Source organism: Dermacentor silvarum, chromosome 2 (genome assembly GCF_013339745.2).
Source record: "Dermacentor silvarum isolate Dsil-2018 chromosome 2, BIME_Dsil_1.4, whole genome shotgun sequence".
In the NCBI taxonomy this organism is placed as follows: domain Eukaryota; kingdom Metazoa; phylum Arthropoda; class Arachnida; order Ixodida; family Ixodidae; genus Dermacentor; species Dermacentor silvarum.
The window spans coordinates 67,715,566-67,734,588 of NC_051155.1; positions in this window are offsets into that span (position 1 = coordinate 67,715,566).

Here is a 19,023-nt window from a genome sequence, read left to right on the forward strand (position 1 = left end):
CGCTGCGCCATCGGCCTTCCCACGAAAACTCAAGGCAGAAATGATCAGCGGCGCGTTGGAATAGAGGAGGCGAAAAGATGTCGGTACTGTTTTCGTTCACTTGCAGCCTTCTTGATCAGTGTGAGGGCGAGGCCGGGGCGAGATGCCCGAGGCTAGGCACGAAGGCAATAATGTCTTTAAAGATGTTGGCAAAGCATAGTAAAACAATACAATGCTAGCAAGCGCGACTCACGAGATCAGACACACACACAGCTCTGCTTCTCCGCACGCTAAACGCAGAAGAAACTGGGCAGAACGCCAGACACTTACTGCCATCTGTCGGTCCGCTGGCGGAGTGGACGTGAGAGTCTCGGAGGTACTGATACCTCACAGCAGTTGCTCACGCCGACGGCATAAACTACATTCAGTCATTCACGCAGTGCTGAAATACCCCGCAGCTGCCTGGCCTGCGTGCGCTCTTGAAAAAGCAAGTTTACAGAGGAAATGACAAATCTTGCACAAGTGTCTGGTGCAGAGCGATATCTTCGCGCTACGGTTCGCGAAAACCTGACCGGCACTTCCACGGCCGCCTGCTCTTCTACGTCGCTTGACGCAGAAGGCTCCTAACCGTAAGCGGTAATATTTCTTGACAAGTTGGAATGGTCCTCGTCTTCAGACGTGTAGTCATCGCTGCTAGAGGCACCAGAACTTGATTGCATGCTCGCGATGGCGGCGTCGGCGCGCTTCAAATGACTGCGGCCGGCCGGCTGGCTATCCGACGAGGGTATCGTGACGTCACGCCTTCCAACTCCCGCGGGTCGGGCGGCGAGGCGCGCTCACAAAAACGCCAAAAATAAAGCCATCGGCTGAAAAATGAGGTAAGTGGCTACTTACTTTCGGTGTAATCACACACTGACGATTCATTTTCAGCATTTTCGTAAAATTTTCAGATTTCGTGTCCGTATGCCTTTAAGAAAACAGCTGCAGTTGATTCTGTTCCTGTCCTAACCCATATGTGGTCCGACCATCACTTCATTTAATCACCTCGTTGTTACGGATGTGTTCAGGAATGGATTTTCACGTATACTGTGAGTCAGAAAAAGATACTACTACTGCTTTTTTTACTATGGCCCTGATTCGGTCTCTGGAACGCAGGGAAGCAATTCTGAGGTGTTTCGTGAAAGAATAACAATGTACTTGGCAATAAAAGCACCGAAAAGACGCAGAGCAGCCTGTTGATTTGCTTATGCTTGAGCTTCGCATCCACAATATTTGCTACTAAGCTATCTGTGCACAATGTCATATTCGCAACAAACATACCACAAAGATCACAGTCAATGTCATATTTGGCACAGAATGATGCCCGTGGAAAGCACGCATTCGTAATTCTGATATGTGCAAGATTTGTAATCATGTAATCAATTCGTGGAATCATTGAAGGTTTCGGTCTATCTGTACACTTCTATTCTACAGTTAGGACACTCTAAAGAGCTGTCAGAAGCTAACTAATGCCTATGGGCTAAGCGTCCGGCTTTGCGACGTGAACTTCTCGGCTGTCATATTCAGTAGAACAAAGGACTCTATCTTTCAGAGAACACACGAAACATTGCAATGAAAACGAGAAAACGTGTCGCATACGCACGCGTCACTGAACGATTTGCATAATCAGCTGCTTTTATGAGATGACACACAAGAAAACGCTTGATGACGCTATCAAACAGCAGCCTACAACTGTGCGGTTCGGCGAAAAATGTTTCTATCTGACGTGACTCAAAGGCCAGGATTCTCGAAGCGCTAGTTTTCTCAAGGTTTATGACCATGGGAAGCGCTAAACCACGAGAACTGAGAAACAATATAAACAGGTCGAACTTTGAATTTAAAAAAAAAAAGAATCGTTTACGAGAATGCTTGGCTTATACAAACAGAAAACACAACAGCTTTGTTGACACTACATGAAGGCTGTAGAAATTCGAATATTTCGGGAGTAAAGCAGAATTGGAAAACCCCCGATGAAAACTACCATCAACATTACACCACGACACAATCGTTTGAATGTACGCCATAACAAAAATTACCGCCCAAGTAGACCCTTTTAAGGCAAGTTATATTGCTTTCTAACAGCGAAATTCATTACCGGCTTACGAAAATGGACCATCTTTTGTTTATATGCCACCCTTGAACTCTCTGCATGTTGTGCTGGAAAAAATAAAGCGTAACTATTGAAGGGCGCGCAATGCGAGACGTGAAATGTAATACTGAGTAGGAATGTGCTACAGATTTCATTTAGATATGACGCTCGCTTAGCCTTATACTGACGCATCTTCCAGTATGGACTTTATATACGCACCTGCAGGAAATGGATGAGATACCAATTGGCAAGGAGCAAACAGACTGTCCTGGTTTACATCGGAAGCGCGTTATTCTTGGCCACTGCTGTCACTAGGTGCTCCCTCTGAAATGTTCCAAATTTGTACCTTGACCGAAACAACACGTCTCTTACAATTGCGGGAAACCTTGTTCAACCGATGTGACAGTTCATGTGAGTGTGGAAGTGCTGTTCCTTGCGCGCAATTGTCCCAATGTTTTCTTCTTTGTTCTGGTCCGGGATGTGTCTGAAATCTCTAAAAAATTTACCGCATGCCAGGCACATCACTCTGTCTGAATAACCGACGTCTCTCAGCTTTTCAGCTTGAAAGGCACGGCTAGCTTGCATTGCCCGAACTAAAAACTTATTTGAAGAAGACCGCAGGCAGCCGGTAATTACACCATTCTTAACCAGTTTAAAATGGCTGGGTCTACATTCAAAAAGTGGCTTTGAAAAGAGGAGAATAAACGGCCAGCAAACATGAATCAAGCCTCAAATGAAGGCGCCGAACTTGCCTTTTGTGGCTTTTACTGCATATTGTGGTCTCAAGCTTATTTCATGTAACCAGTAGAAAGTGTCGACAATCATTCACTTAAAACAGTCGTTAACCAAAAAAGAAACATCATTCACCTTCCCAAAAACACTTTTCCACTGAAACACGCATGTTTGTAATAATCAACAAAGAATGATCGTGTCCGATTGTATCACGATAACATTATCGGCTGAAGTTCTTCAGTAGTAATCTAGCCGCAGCTACACGTGAACCTGGCATGTTTGTCTGCTTGTTAAGGACATTACCAACCATCTACAATAAGAATGCAGAATAACAGCTACCTTAAGGCCTAAAGTAATATCCATTGTAGAAGAGGCAATATTGCCTGAAGAGAAATTACATTACATTAGTATCGTTTCTAAAGCGGCCTAGGTTAGCAACGTTTCAATATTGCATTAAGTCTGTGAGATAATGCAAGGGCAAATGGTCAAATGAAATAATGTACCATTTTCAGAAGCAGAAGAAACGAATGACGAGGTGCCACCGAAACGCTGGCATTTGCTCTTTTTCGTTGTGGTAAGCAACGCCCTCACTGTAACCGCACTGCCAATTTGCCTGTCGAAAAAAACTCCGAGCCGTTTCACTACTGTGAAGATGAAAGCCAGCGAAGCTCTGACTATGGTGCATCGTTTGTATTGAATATTGCTATATAGTGAATTTAAGTATTATCATTATTGATAGTATTTAGCGTCTTTGGCATGTTCGTCAAAGAGCACGGACACCGAAATCTTGTTTTCGCCCGGCGCGATGGCCAAGTAGTGCGTTTGCTGCGCCATGACCGCCTATCGTCATAAACTAGCGTATGAGCCACAGCGTTCATAGCCATGGTACACTGCGCGGCAGCGTCAGGATACGATGGTATTTCTTCCGCTCCTGCTCTCCGCGCCTTATACCCACATTTCAAGCGCGGGTATGAGCCACATGTCATTGCTTTCTTACCTTCCTTCTTTCATTCTTTCGTTCTCGCCTTCTTTCTCTCTCCTTCTTTCCTTCCTTCCTTCCTTCTTTCTTGTCCCTGGCTCATACCCGCGTATCCAATGCGGGTGTGCGCCACGCGTGATTTTATTATCCTTAATCGTGACGTAGGTGACGAGCATGTGTTGTTGATGTTATGAGCTATCAGTCATGTTAGTCATCTGTTTTAACACCTGTGCTAACACACTACAGGTGGGAAACCGCCACGCACATGGAAGTGAAATGCTGATGATGGTAGTTTTTTCTACGTGCGGACACGATCCGTGTGGAAGTATCCCTTAACAGCTTCGCTGTAATATACTGCGTCCAAAGGTGAGAAACAAAGTTCTGACGTAAGTTCTGCGCTATTATAATGCACCACTGCTCGGTAAACGGCTTGGTAATTCGGCTAGGTGTCCGTTTCCTGACTTCCGGATGTTGGACATGTGAAACACGATGTAGCCTCGTTTTCATTTACACGGTCACGCGTTCTATGCAAGACCCAGTAAGTGAACCACGCGCTCACCTTCGCCGAAAGCGCGTGCGACCCAGTCGTGTGCTTCCGGCCGCTCATGGATGGGGCAAGAGGAATGTGCGCCAGCAACGTGTGCTATACTAAGGTATATGTAAAAACAAAAAAAAAAACAGAACGCAGGCTCTTTATTTCTAGTTTTTTTTTTCATCGGCGATAACTTGCAAAATATAAAACATTATGCAAACCCGCGTCTCAATCATTAGAACCAAATTATCCACTTCCAATAAATCCATGGAAAATGTTGCCACAGCACTCTAGAATCTTCACAGAATATGTGTTTTTGGTGAGCCACCCGACTTAGTTTGTGAGACCTCACAGAATTCGCTCACTCTGACAGGTGCTGCACCTGTGACCAATAGCTCGTACACGTTTATGGCGTTTATAGAGTGCGTCTTGTCGAACTGTTCTCAATATATGCACGCCAACGACTTTGATGCTCTATCAGTTTCAGTTACTTCAGGTGTGCCCCAGAGATTCTGTTTAGGACTGCTGCTATTTCTTGTACAAGTGAATGATTTGCCGGTTGAAATTAAGTGTTCGATGAAACTTCTAGCTGATTACTGCATTTTATATCAGCTAATCAATGAGCCTAACAGTGTTTTTAATTTGCAAAGTGACATAAGTTAGCTCTCGTCTTGCTGTGACTAATGGCTGATGAGTATTAACATTTCAAAGAGTAAAACAATGAGACTATCGCGCATGCTTAAGTCAGCCTCCCACTTTCAACCTCAACAACGCCCCACTAGCAGCTGTCTCCTTTTATAAATACCTCGGGATACACATTACACACGATCTATGTTGGAAAATACATGTTGATCTTTTAATTGGGAACGACAGTGGTAAGCTTAGCCATTGGCGCCGAAATTTCCGTCCGCCCGTCCGCCCCTCCCCATGTGAAACTGTTACTTTATAAATCCCTGGTAAATCTAAACTCGAGTATGCCAGTTATGCCTCGGATGTTTCAAGAGCCCTCTAGAAACAGCCCGCTTTCGAGAGCATGCGAAAAGGTAGCAGTGGATGCACTGCTACCTTATCGCATGCTCTCAAAAGCGTGTAAAACTTTGCCACCTGTTTCGTTGTATCCAATTCCCCACGTGAAGCCATTGTATCTTTTATCAAATCAATGTTTACTCTGATTAGCCTTGAATCGCGCCGCACGTCTTCTTGTTCGTGGCTGTTTCATAATAATTATTTTACTATTCCTTTCCCTAAAGAACCGTTTTTTTCTGCATCACATCTAAGTTTCTTCTCGCAGCGACAGCGAGTTCAAAGTTGCAGTTCCACCACAGGGCTGTACCAAGCTTTTCAAGCGAAGATTGTATACGATAGCCTGCGCCGGCCATGTAACGCTAAAAAAACCAGCTGCTCTCAGAGCTGCACAGGTGGTCGGCACGCGCTCGTGCTCGGCACGCGTTTGTGCCACTGCTCCCGGGTTTGTCGTCATCGTCTGGTTCCACAGCTGGCGGTGTTGCCGCTAATCATTCCATCGTAGAATTTCACACTTCACACAGATTTAATTTTGAAGCAAAATTATTTCGAAGAATCTCAAGCGGCAATGGCGGATGGATGCTGCTAACCACGCCGCCGAGCTGACTCCAAACTTCGAACGCAGGGCGATAACGGCGGACTGCGGGCATACCGTCAGTGACGTTTATCTCTCTGTCGCAGCCGAACGTGTTTGTAACCTCATAATTGAGAAATACTTTAATGAACCCTCGGGATTAAACTAGTGATAAACACCAGGGCCGCACTTTTCAGCTTCGGTGGTTAACCATCCTCACGGAAGGGAAGGGCCAACGAATTTTTTTATTACACAAATCTTATTTTTTCTTCGTTAACCCTTTTTAGACATATAGAGAGACGACATCAAAGCGGAGTCCATGGATGTTCTCAGATTCTATGCAATGTCTAATTTTGCAGGTAGCAGTGTGAGAGTTTTGTTTACAGTGATAAACAATAGTCAGTGGAGCGGGGGCGGTTATTTGAAGGTAGAACCAGATGTAAGTGCCTTATTAAAGTAGTGATGTGTGTCGAGAATGGGTAGCACGATTGAGGGTTGTAGAGAAGCGCGCGATAAAGTTGAGTTAGGAATTGTGCAGCCAAAAGATCAAGCCTGATAACGCATTGCCAGAGAACTAAATTGTTTATACATAGCATCCTCGAAAATTGTATCCATATGTGTGTGTGTGTGTGTGTGTGTGCGTGTGTGTGCGCGTGTGTGCGTGCGTGTGTGTGTGCGTGTGTGTGTGTGCCTGCGTGTGTGTGCGTGCGTGTGTGTGTTTGTGTGTGTGTGTGCGTGATAGCGTGGTTGGGTACGTGAGTACGTCCAGGAGCATCTGGTGAACACAGACTAATTCCCAGTAGAACACATTTTTGGCAAGCAGTGTAGCAGGAAGCAGAGTGATATAGCGAGACGGTAGGTATTACATAATTTTACGCATTTTGTGTACAGTAACATTTATATCTTTTGTGCCATTTATTGTGCACTTCTCTTCCTCAACGGAGCAGCGATAATTTGATAGAAGATACTTCGTATTCCCGGCGACAACGGCAATTGAATCTATGAGGCCATAAAAAAACTCACATTAAGAACTTTCAAATCATTCTAGGGTGTCCGGCGAAAAAATATTTGCACGGTACATTGTCCTTACAAGTGTTGGGCGTTAAGAAAGCACGGAATGTGTATAACATTTTTTCATTATGTCATTGTTGCCAGAGACCAACAGGAAAGGAAAAATAACTACAGCTGCAACTGGCAGCTCAGCGCATCTCGGCGGGTCTAAAGTGTGCACGCGCATGCAAAACATGAGGCGCCTTTCACCACGACCGGACCTCCTCGCCACTTGTTTGTCCATAGCCCAATCACGCCAGAGAAGCTGGCACAAGCGTTTCTCTCATTCTCCGTAACTGGAGAGGGTGGTGGTTACGTTGCGTTATTCGAGGCGTATAATACATGAAGAGCGGCATTTCCCTAGCCAAAATCGCGGCGCAACTATCGTGGTTTCAGACTACCAAGCGATCGCCCATCCTAGGATATGCTATCTAAGGTAACGGCACAGTAAGGCAAACGGACAGTCACAACGAATTAGGCATAGTATATTTGCAAATGTTCGTTTCAGGGGTGGAAATAACGTTCTGAATGGGGCTGTGCTCAGACGCTTTTACAGGGGGCGTATTTCAGGTTACAACCATGAATTTTTTTTCTGCAGTTATACGTTGAATATTCTCTTAAGGGCCGCTAGCAATGCGCGTAGCCCTAATGTGTTCCCTTAATGTGTGAAAAATCCGCCCACCTTCATTATCGTTGTTCTTTCAAAAAAGTATACAAATAAAAACAAAGCTACCACTCTTACTTAATCATCAGACGTAAATTAACATGCATGCTGGAAGAGGTCGCGTTTTTTCTTTGACAACATTTTGAATTCGTTATATTTCGGTAGTTTAGAAGCCTGATTAAGGCACATGACCGTCTGACTCTTTCGTTATGATTATTCAACGCGGTAGAGGGAAAACAATAACACCAGTTCATGTAAAATAATATGCAACTGCAATCGTGATGCAGTCTAAGAAAGAGAACGTGCAATTCAATCTGACCTCTACGGTGATATTGGTGTTAACCATACCAATGCAGGAACCCGTGTTATTCGCCTTTGTCACCTTTGTGAGAGCTGGAAACATCTTTGGCGGCGGCCAGCAGTACGGTTTCCAAGGTACGCTGCGGCTGCTACTCCTGGCGTCTCCGCTGCTGGTGCCTCCTACGTGCGTAACGCATTTTTTTTTTAAGCGAGACTGCTTGCGTGATATTTCATTGCAAGTTCTTATGATTTAAACAATAAACGACGTCGTACTGTTACTTTACGTGAATTTTATTCGCATCTGTTTTGTTTAGGAAGGCTTGCAACATGCTGCGGTGCAGGCTGTAGAATATGTTGAGCGATATAAAAACAGCGCAGAAATTATGCTGTCGGCAATAGTTGTGATATCACGTTCCGCCATGCGGCGGTAACAACAGAACTGCCTTTTAAACCAAAGAAAGAAAATGTGGACAAAGCTAAAATAATGTTTGTGTGCGACATAGACGACGACAGATAGGGCCAGCTCTCTGTTAAGAAGTACCTATTGTCCTTCGCAACAATATCCGCATTTAGAGAAAGCGCAAGTTTTCCTTTGTTAAGTAACTCAACACACAAAGAAATTCGGTATAGCGACAAGAAAGTACGTCGTAATTTTTACACGCACTCGACAGTGCAATGAACAACGTCATTGGCCAGAGATAAACACAAACCTGCCTTGCATGACGTCCCCTCACTAAAAACTAATGAGCTTCATCATATTACATGACCTAGTCGCCTGTTTTAAAGCTCCCAAATGCTTCTTTCTAATCCATCAGCCTCCCCAACCATACAGCTTTGGCTACGACACTACGGATGAATTTGGCACCCAACTCTTCCACAAGGAGCAAGGCGACGCCAGCAACGCAAAGACTGGTTCGTACGGTTACCGCGACGCAAACGGCCTCTTCCGCAGAGTGAAGTACGTGGCCGATGCCAACGGATTCCGTGCAACTGTGGACACGAATGAGCCCGGCACGGCTCCCGGTGCCAGCGCAGACGCGGTGTTCAACGCTAATCCTGTGGCGGCACCTGCCGGAGCGGGTAGTGGCAATGCTGGAGCAGGTGGTCCCTGGGCTGGCTAGCCAAGTCACCTGCTGTATTCATGGACATATAAAATGTATAGAAAGCGTCCTCTGTGCACATTAAGTTTCTAATATACCTTCTGAAATAAATGACCCAACCGGCAGCGCTCTTCAAGTACTTGTTCAATGACAAGGATTAAAATACTGTCGTAGACAGATTTCGCCATGTTATAGTGTACTAGAAGGGGGTTGAAATCTGTTGCTCTAACTCAATCACTTTTTTCACACAAAGCGAGACTTGTTTCTCCAGGTTTCCTAATTTTCTAGCTTCTTTTCAATAGCGTTAAGCTTCTGATTGGTTACGGTTTTCCCTTTCTTCATATCTTTAACGTCTGTCGCAATTAATTTCAATTGTTCCGCAATTGAAGGATCTGGTCCAGGATTTGGCTCTATTTCGCCTCCTCTTAGCAACAAGAACCGCAGTGAAACACTCAGACTACACAACATATCAAACACGGGCCATGGTCACGACAGCAAAAGGAGGCATATATTGTTACTACGCAGGCATTTGCCGTAGCATTTGCTCACCTGGGTGAAGAAAACAAATGGGTTTGTAGGCCTCATATTGGCATTGCCGCCATGCCCACTGCCGAGTGCTTCTTCGCATGCCTTTTGATACTGGCTGGTGTCGCTGTTGCTGATGCTCGTGCTGGTTCTGTTGATCAAACTGTGGCGCCGCTAGGAAGGCTGTGGTAGATTTCGTGGTGGATTGCAGGATGACTCGACGTGCTGGGCGCAAAGATGGGACTTATGGCAGCAGCCGGTATTTGAGATAGCTTGATGTCGTGCGTCAATGACTGTCCCACCGGTAAAGGCAGCAATCCGAGCAAAATCTGTATGATAAAAACGAATAGGTTTGTAGGCCTCATCTTGGCATTGCCGCCGTGCCCACCTACCTGATTTAGTTTCATTACTTCAAGTAAATTCAAACAGCGTCACTTGTAAACATCACAATTACTCTACTATGCCACTGGATGACACTGGATTTCTTAACAATGTGATGGTTGCGAACGAGCCTGGAGTCGCGTGCATTTCTCCGTGCGAAAACCCCAAGCAGGTTTTTCCTATTCATTAAGCTGGCGCTTCCTGCAGGAAAACGCTTTTATAACTCAACGGCTTCCACTAACCTTCCGTGAAACCAAAATGCACTGATATCACCCGTAAATGCCAGCATTATTTGTGCATTTGATGTGCCATATGTCATAGTTCTTAAGCAAAATGAACTCAGTTTAAAGATTGCATTCAATTCTTGGTGTTTACCCCCAACAACCACGATTTGATTATGAGGCACGCCGTAGTTGGGGACTCCGCATTAATTTTGACCACCAAGGGATCTGTACCGTGCCCGCAATGGACTGAATACGGGCATTCTTGCATTTCGCCCCCACTGAAATGTGGCCGCCACGGCCGGAGTTTGTTCCCGTGACCTAGCTTGTGCTTAGCAGCGAACACCGCAGCCGTTAAGTCATCGCGCCGGGTAAGGTGAAAGGGGAAAGGGAAGAGTAAGGGGAAAAGACAAACTATAGGAGCACCTATAAGCAATCCTTATCACATGTAAATGTGAGAGCATGACTTGTCGCGGAGTGTGTCGCTGAGTTATGTCGCAGTGTTTAGGGCTGCTGCCTTGAACGTGCGTCCTGATTGAGGTCTCTAACGACAAGCATGGACGTTCCGCAGCGTAGAGCCTAAAGCAGATTCCTGCACACGAACGCTGCCACGTCAGTTTGAAATTAATTTGAGACAGATCACTTTTAGAAACTAAAAATATGATCGCAAGCACAAAGAAAGGAGTTAATTCTTCATTTATACTTTAGCATACCGTACTTGACTCACCGTAACAGACAACTCTTACGATATCATTGAAGGTGAGGAAGACACTTACATATTCATTTTTGAGCTTTACCTGTACAGTCAACCGACGTAAAGGTCCTTGTTATCTTAGTAACCTTTCAGCGCATGTTCAGTTATCATAGTTTCACTGGCGTTTACTCCTTTACATTCGATCACAGATAATCAAACAGCCGAGAATTCTTCTCTGCCGCTCTTATTTCGCTAAGCGCATCTCGACAGCGGGCATTACCAACATACCTACATTTCTTAGAACAAGCGCATCTTTGTATTTCTGAGAGTAAATTTGCTGGAGCTCTTCGCTGAGACTGCGGTTGTCATTTTTACGTTGCACAATGACTCATCCACACGCAATTCTTAGCTGTCATTGCAAAGTCATGTTAGCAACGTCATATAGCAAATACAAAGAAGTGCGAGGTACTTAGGTTTTTTGTTTCGGGGGCTTTCTTCAGGCTTGGAAATACTTTTATGAAGCAAGTATTGACCAACAGAAAGCTGGCTTAGGAATAATACAGTATCAGCTGCAATTTTCCCATGTACACTTTTGCTCGCAATATTGTATTTGGGAAATTCAGTAATAGCAACGACTCATTATGCAATTAGGAGAAATACTAAAATAATGTTTCACTTGCTTCAAGCAGCGGCAAACAAAGACTAACTTGCTTCTGTTCAGCTACGTGGCACTTCGATATTCTTGAATGTTTTCCCAAGTTACATGGACGCATGGGACACACGACTGCATGAAATCGATTGCAAATGCCGATTGCCAGGGACCGAACAGAATGTGATGCTTCAGACTGAAAGCGTCTAGTTCTGTGGAACTGTTGACAGCACGTGCTATCAGTGCAAAATAAGTTCTCCCAAAGTAACTCCTCGGCGAAAACACTACGTAGACTTTATAAAATTAAGCCAACTTTCTTCGAGAGATGTAACCGCGCATGAATGAACAAAATCGCTTTCACTTTTTTGAGATCGTGCTACTGCTCTTCCTTTTTCCGTTCTGATCCGAGCTGTATTTAAACTACTATAATATTTATCGCTTGCCAGTGAGATGACCTAATCTGAATAATCAATATCAATCAGTTTTTTCATTCGAAACGCAACGGTGACTTGATTCGCCAGGACGGAGAAATTATTAAAAGAAGCGCGCAGGCAGGAAGTACTTATGTCAATCTTAAACAGGTTAGAATAACTATACCGGAAATTAAGAGGTGATTTCGGAAACCAAAGAAGAAACTGCCAGAAGGAAAGATCAGCATAAGTAAAATCGGGCCTTAAATGGAATTACGAAACATTTCTTTCGCTACTTCAGCTGCTTAGTGCATACTCAAGCTGAGCTTGTTAAACGCCTTGAAAGCGTTGGCAACGTTACGGTAATAACCTTTGTTCTTCACAAAAGCAAGAAATTCATCTGTTTACTGGAAAATCGTTTTCTACTGCAATGTACATGTTTGTAATGTGCAAGAAACACTGATCGCATATATATATATATATATATATATATATATATATATATATGAAGATAGTATTCACGGAGGTAAGTATTCAGTGTAATCTGGCCGCTTCTCCAAAATACACGAATATATTGTCACAGTATGTACTGTGGGAAGAAGAGGACATGGCTTGGTGCCCGGCGAGACGACAAAGAACATTCTGGGTTTCGCTTCTTTAACTAAGCAGCCATTAAAACCCATCTGTAAATACCAGTACGCTTCTTCCTTCCCGTAACATTATTGGTGGAGGTGCGGGGTACTCACTTGCGCAAGACGGAGCTCCGCAGCGGACGTAACCTGGCCGCCATGTCATCCGAAGGGGAGTCTTCAACCGCAGCCCCGTCGACGCCACCGACGGTCATCCTAACCCAGCCCCGCGACCCTGGCATGTTTTCTGGGATTCACAACGTTAACGTCGATGACCGGTTGGTAAATTACGAACGGGTCTGCGCCAACAACAGGTGGGATAACACGCTTATGCTAGGCAACGTAATATACTACCACAAAAAAAAAACGGCATGGGTCTGGTTCGAGACACATGAAGAAGAGATTACAAGTTGGGAGAAGTTCAAACAGAAGCTTCGTGATTTGTTCGGCAAGCCTATCGGCCACCAACGTGCTGCTCAGAAGGACCTTGGGACCCGTGCACAGACGTCCACTGAATCTTACGTGGCGTACAACCAGGACGTCGTGGCTCTTTGCCGCAAGGTGGATAAAAACATGACAGAGGCAGATAAAGTCAGCCACGTTTTAAAAGGCATAGCGCCCGACGCGTGCAACCTTGTCGTGATAAGAACATTACAACAATCAATGAGATCATTGAAGAATGTCGCCGCCTTGAAGAAGCGAAAAGCCGCCGCACAGTTCAGCAGTTCACCCGTCTACCCAACACCGCTGCTTCATCGACGTGTGAAGACTTTTGTCTTACGCGCGAGCCCACCCCCTCCGAGAACGTCGTGCGTATAGTCTGGCGAGAAATTGATGCACCGTCTCCTGTCCCACAAGTGACGCAGTGCTTTGACGATTCCCGGCCGCTCTTGTCCCTCATTCAATCGGTCGTTCGCCAAGAACTTTCCAATGTGGGTCTTCAATCCATCTGCTGCGCCAACCGTCCTGACTTCGTGTCGTCTGCTGCCTCTGCCCCTGTTCACCGGAACCAGTGCGGTCCTTACCCGAGCTATCGCAACCCGGCCGAATGGCGCACACATGATGATCGACCCATCTGCTTCTATTGTGGATGTGTGGGCCCCATCTCTCGCCACTGCCGAAGTTCCTGGCCGGCCCTCTCTCGACTAAGCTTTCCCGCCTACCGCCGCTCCCCACTGAATCCTCGCCCGCCTGCGCCCTCCACCGAGTTCGAAGATGCACCTGACAACGCTCGAGTCACTGCGTCTAACCGCTCACGATCACCACACAGTAGCCGCTCCCGTTCACCCCAGCTGCGTCGTTCCCCATCCCCTGCTTACCGTCCCCGCTCTCCTACGGGAAACTGACTGGGGCAATTCCGGGTGGTGACGCTGCTCTAGCACCCCAGCCTGAAATTCCTCCGTTGACCCTGCCTACTGATCGGAACCTTCTGGACGTGGATGTGGATGGTTTGCCTGTTACAGCACTCATCGGCACTGGGGCGCAAGTTTCTATCATGAGTGCTGACCTGCGCCTGAAGAAAGTCCTTACTCCTGCTCCGACTCGACTGCTACAGGTTGCCGGTGGTGGAACTCCAGCTGTGCTCGGAATGTGTGCTGCACGTGTCAGTGTCGCCGGCCGCCACATGTCCGTTTTGTTTAGTGTGCTCGAACGCTGCCTCCACGATGTGATCCTCGGCCTCGACTTTTTGATCGCCCATTCTGCTCTGATTGACTGCTCAGCCGGTGTTGTCCAACTTGACCTAACCCTTTCCATTGACCTTCCTGCTCAAGCCCCACCTCAGCTTTGTTCTGCGGATTTTATTTGTCTTCTTCCCCAAGCAGCAACCTGCATCACCGTTTTCGCCTTACCACCTGTTCCTGGCGGTGACTATGTCCTCAATCCCGCGACTTCAGACCTGCTTTCCCACAATGTCTCCTTCCCACACACCGTAATTTCTGTAGCGGCCAATCAGACCTGTCTTCCCATCCGCACTGGCCGTCTTCCTCGAGGGATGTCGCTTGCCACGTTGTCACCATCCCGCGAGTGCCATATTTCAGATCGATCTGTTGCGACATCTTTGACCAGTGATCGTTCTGCGCCTTCTGCATCTGCCCCGGCCGACGACATTGCAAACATGATTGCGCCGGACCTCGACCCCCAATCCACCACAGAGCTCCATGACCTCGTCGTGTCCTACGCCGACATTTTCGAGCTCAACAATCACTCTTTGGGTCAAACTACGGTTGTGAAGCATCGTATATATACCGGCGATGCGGCACCTGTTCGCCGTCGCCCATACCGGGTGTCGCCCTCTGAGCGACAAGTTATCCAGAGCGAAGTTGACAAAATCTTTGCCAAAGGGATTATTGAACACTCTTCCAGCCCGTGGGCTTCCCCTGTTGTTCTCGTCAAAAAGGACAACAGCTGGCGATTCTGCGTGGACTATCATCATCTAAACCAGATGACCAAGAAAGATGTCTACCCGCTTCCACGGATCGACGACGCTCTGGCTTGTCTTCACGGTGCCACTTATTTTCATCAATAGACATTCGCTCCGGATATTGGCGAATTGCCGTGGATGAAATCGACCGTAAAAGACCGCATTCGTTACACCTGAAGGCCTCTATCAGTATAGGGTAATGCCTTTCGGCTTGTTCAATGCCCCGGCGACTTTTCAACGTATGATGGACATGCTCTTGCGTGGATTGAAATGGTCCATGTGCTTCTGTTACTTGGATGACGTCATCGTATTCTCTTCAACTTTTACGGCCCATCTTGAACGACTTTCATCTGTGCTTTCTGTTTTTTGCGCCGCTGGCCTGCAGCTCAACTCGTCCAAGTGCCACTTCGGTCACCGACAAATAACCATGATCGGACATCTCCTGGATTCGTCAGGCATTCGCCCCGATCTCACTAAAGTTCGTGCAGTGCAAATTTCTTGTTCCAACCTCTGCCAAAGATGTTCGCAGCTTTATCGCTCTTTGCTCTTACTTCCACCGGCTTGTGAGAAATTTCGCGCATGCTGCTCGTCCCCTGACTGACCTCCTCAAGAAAGACGTTCCTTTCTGCTGGGGCTCTGAACAAGCGACTTCTTTCTCGCGGCTCATCACGCTACTCACCACACCTCCTGTTCTCGTCCATTTTGACGCCTCCACTCCGACCGAAATTCGCACTGACGCCAGTGAATATGGCATCGGCGCAATTTTAGCCCAACGCCAACGTGGGCGACACCGCGTTATCGCCTACGCCAGCCACCTCCTCTCCCCATCCGAGCGCAATTATTCGATTACTGAGCGAGAATGTCTCGCCGTCATTTGGGCTGTGAGCCAGTTCCAACCTTACATATATGGTCGACCATCTACGGTTACAACCGATCACCACGCCCTTTGCTGGCTTTCTTCCCTCAAGGATCCCACCGGACGCCTCGGTCGCTGGGCCCTATGCCTTGAGGAATACACATACACTGTGGTCTACAAGTCGGGTCGTTTACATCAGGACGCCGACTGCCTGTCTCGTCACCCCGTCGATGCACCGAACGATTAAGTGGATGCCGCACCGATCTGCGTCCTCTCGCTTTCCGCCTTGAGAGACATTGGGGCTGAACAACGACGCGATGAATCGTTACGGTAGCTTTTCGAACGCCTGCTCTCTGACCCGTCTTACCCATCCCTTCACATGTTCGTACTACAAAATGACACCCTGTATCGCCGCAACATGCACCCAGACGGGCCCGAGCTCTTAATCGTCATTCCGTCTCATCTTCAGCAGACTGTACTCTAGCAACTGCACGACGTTCCCACTGCTGGACACCTTGGCGTCTCTCGGACCTATGACCGAATTCGACGACGATTTTTGTGGCCCCGTCTCAACCGCTTCGTCCGTCGCTATGTCGCCGCGTGTGAGTCGTGTCAATGCCGAAAACGACCAGCTGTACATCCTGCTGGTCTGCTGCAGCCTCTGGATGTACCAACCGACCCTTTTTTTCGCGTTGGGGTTGGTCTTCTCGGACAATTCTCTATATCGAACGACGGAAATAAATGGATTGCCGTCGCTACGGACTATACCACCCGTTATGCCATTACAAGAGCCCTTCCCACCAGTGGCGCTATAGACGTGGCTGACTTCTTGCTTCACGACGTTATCTTACACCATGGCGCACCTCGTCAACATCTCACCGATTGCGGACGATACTTTCTTGGCAAAGTCATCTACGACTTACTTGGATCCTGTGCTACTAAACACAAGCTTACTACAGCCTACCATCCTCAAACTAACAGTCTTACTGAACGCCTGAACCGGACAATAACTGACATGCTCGCGATGTATGTTTCCTCCGATCATCGCGACTGGGACTCTGCTTTACCATTTGTCACGTTGGCGTACAATTCCTCTCGCCACGACACAGCTGGCTATTCACCCTTCTACCTTCTATATGGCCGTGAACAGACCTTGCCTTTTGAGACTCTTCTTTCGACCACACTCGACTCGCCGAGAGAGTACGCTTGTGATGTCATAACCACAGCGACCCAGGCATGCCAGATTGCCGTCTTCGTCTCTCTGCTTCACAGACACGTCAGAAGTGCCGTTACGATCAGCGCCAACGCGACGTCGTAAATGAACCAGGTGCTCTTGTGCTAGTTTGGTCTCCATCTTGACGTGTCGGTCTTTCGGAGAAACTCCTCTCGCGATAATACGGCCCTTATCGCATCCTCCGCCAGTTGACGCCTGTAACATACGAAGTGTCTCCACTGGATGCTACCGTGAGTAAAGCTCTATCTGACATCGTCCACGTCAGCCGCCTCAAACCGTTCCTTTCTGGAACCAGTGAGTCGCACCAGTAAGGTGCTTCTTCCGACGGGGGTAATGTCACAATATGTACTGTGGGAAGAAGAGGACATGGTTGGTGCCCGGCGAGACGACAAAGAAGATTCTGGGTTTCGCTTCTCTAAGCAGCCATTAAAACCCATCTGTAAATTCCAGTACATTTCTTCCTTCCCGTAACAATATGAATAGCTTATTGTCTGTTAGAAACATCACCTAACACTACCAACTTTAAAACCGAACGTTGGTTATTTTAAGGCTATATGTAACATCCAATATAAAAGAAATGATCTTGCATCAATAGAAGTTAGAATAAAGTAGTGTCCTTTGTTATCTTCTTTTTGGTAACAATATTTGCAACATTACATTGGGTCAGTCAGAAAATGCGAGATTATATGGTCAAATGAAAGATCGCAGAAAAACAAAAAATACTACGCCAGCGATCTGCCAGCATTTGCTGTTTTTCGATGTAGTAAATAATACACCGCTATGGCACTGTCATATCGCCCATGGCCAGTACACTGGTGCGAAGGTGAGACAGAACGTTTTACATGCTCATAATGCACAACTGATTGGTAGTAGGCGTGAAAATGCCGCTAAGAGTCCGTTCCACGAACTCTTACGAGTTCTACTCTCGAGCCAGTAAGCGAACAACGCAACAGTCATCGCAGAAAGCCTCTGCGACTAAATCATGTGCTTCCGGCCGCACTTAGATTTTGTGCGAGTAGTGTGCGCCTAACTACGCGCGCTAGGGGCAACACTATAAGTAAAAAAAAACACCGCTTATTTTTCCATCTGCGGTAAGTGACAAAATACAAGTCTTTATACAAACACCCGTTTTGTTTATTTCAAACAAACAATTCGCTTCTGATTCGCGACGCCTGTTTCGGTATTCCAAACTAACCCTATCACATTTGCCGAGGGCAAGTAACATAACTGTGATGCGGGGATCAGGGTGACACCACGCACATGGTAAATTACGTACTTTTAAGAAGATTGTTTTCCGAAGGAGGGCGAGTGTCCCGGTGACACCTTTTTAACTTTCATACACTTTGCCCTGCTAGTTACGTTGTATTTACACAAAGTCAGATCATTAATGTGCAAAATCTGAAATCTTAGCTCAAATACTAAATGGTGGACAGCAAGGACAGAGAAAAGAACGCACAAAATATCATCTTGACTAATAGAATACTTTCTCCGAAACAATCGCAGATAGTGCACAGTGTTCGGAAATGCTGCAGGTGTCTGCGTAATTGCTTTTATTATAGTTTAACGAATGTTTCGACACTGCCCGCGAAGCAATTCCAAGATTTTATTTTTCAAATAATCCAAGTAGATTTTCCTTCAGGAAGCATTAATACATACCAGTTCTAAATTTCGCTGGTTGCTGCTGTTCCTGTCTTGCTGATAGCAACAGCATGTGTTTATAGAAACCGATGTTTTATATGAATTACTCATATAAAGCATCGGTTTCTATAAACACGTACGACTCCTACAGCGGTACCAGTGTCCGGCTCTCATCTCTCCGGAATTACGCAGTTAAACTACAAATGGCAACTAAATGTCCGCACTCCAACAAATATGCACTTCAAAGCTGACAATTCTTTAAAAAAAGCAAATACTTTTATGCCTTCCTAACCAGGATTTCCG